Source organism: Leucopleurus acutus, assembly GCF_964270905.1.
Source record: "Leucopleurus acutus genome assembly, chromosome: 11".
NCBI classification, from domain to species: Eukaryota; Metazoa; Chordata; class Mammalia; order Artiodactyla; family Delphinidae; genus Leucopleurus; species Leucopleurus acutus.
Genome location: NC_139152.1, coordinates 28455797 through 28457453, shown reverse-complemented (window position 1 = coordinate 28457453; position 1657 = coordinate 28455797).

Sequence of the window (1657 nt, the reverse complement as noted above, 5' to 3'; positions counted from 1 at the left end):
GGACATCTACTAGTTCTAATGAGGCAGAAGCAGCCATAAAATCTGTTTGCAGATTGAAGGAGTTCCTTCTCTCTGCCATTTGGTATCCTGGCCATCACTTTCATGCATGTCTGATTCGCAAGCAGATATGGTGCTATTCTTACAATACAATGGGCAAAACTTGTAACCAGCTTTTAGGCAGGATTTGTTTTTTAATGGATCATTATTCTGGACTTCTAATGCCATGGGACCAGTTATGTCAGTCCCAACTATTCACTTAATTTAACAACAATAATACTCGCAATCAATGAACTGTTTTATAAGACTTAACGTTAATTACTACGTTAATTACTACAATCTAAAAATCTATGCAAATATAGAATCTTTTTTTGAAAATAAATCAGGTTTATTGAGATATAATTTATGCACAATGAAATTCACTCCTTTTAAGTGTATAGGTCTATGCATAATCCTTTATGAGCATACGTGCCTGTCTCCCAGATAGCCACTTCATAGCCAGATAGTCACTTTGGCTAATTGGCCAAACTCAAATAGTTGAATTAAAGATAATTAACATGCTAAATGGTTGATCAAAGTATTTTGCTTCAGCTTAACATATTCATAAACATATTATTTCTCAATCTTATATAAAATATAACATTGTTATTAACTATTACGCTTTTTCCATAATGTAAAATGTTCAACTATCACAAATGTGTTTGTGCCAATTGCTTGTGCAACTTTGTAATCAGTTTACATTCAGTGCCACTGAGATAAACAAGAAGCTCTGGAAATCTGAGAATTTTTGTGGAAGGATATTAGTTTCCCAACCTGGTTGTTCTTAGTTTCACTATTAGTTGTTGTCCTTTTTTTTCTGAATGTCTTCCATGAGTATAAGGCAGAGGTTGACAGACAGACATTTTTTGAAGATCCAGATAGTAACTATTTTCAGTGTTGTGGTACATATGGTCTCTTTTGTAACTAAACTCTGCCATTGTAGTGTGAGAGCAGCCACAGACAATACTTATAGAAAAAAGCATGGCTGTATTCAGTAAAAATTTATCTATAAAACAAGTGTCAGGCAGCATTTGTTTCACAGATTATAATGCCAACTAAAGAATGTCACTGACCATCTGGTTCTACAAGAATTAAGTCAATAGCCACTGCAGTTGTTGACCTTGAACACACCGTGAAAGAGATTCAGAGTGGAGATCAGGAATGAGGCACTCTGTGCTCTGGGAAAACTGGCAGAACAGGCCTTCAGATAGTTAGATGTTTTCAGAAGAAAATTTTATGAACCAATTTCTTGCATCTTCCCATACGTGGAAAAGCATTAAAAGCATGAACTAAGATATCTGTGCTTTGTGACAGCAGTAACCTTCTATGGAGATGTGTGCTTGATTGCACATACTTCTTCTCCAAAATCACATATATGCTGACCTTCCCCCTTACCTCTTCAGAGCAATTCCACAGAGCTATCTGAGAGTCTGTCTCCTGGGCTATTAGTTTTCAGTAAGTCCTCAAATAAAATTGAAACTCACAGCTCTCATTTTGTGTGTTTTTATTTCAGTTGACTGACATTTCTGGCAACCATGAATGGACCCAGAGCAGACTATTCTCCTTCACCTGAACTCTACGAGGATCTGGAGCCTTGGTGACAGCAGGGCCCCTTATGCCC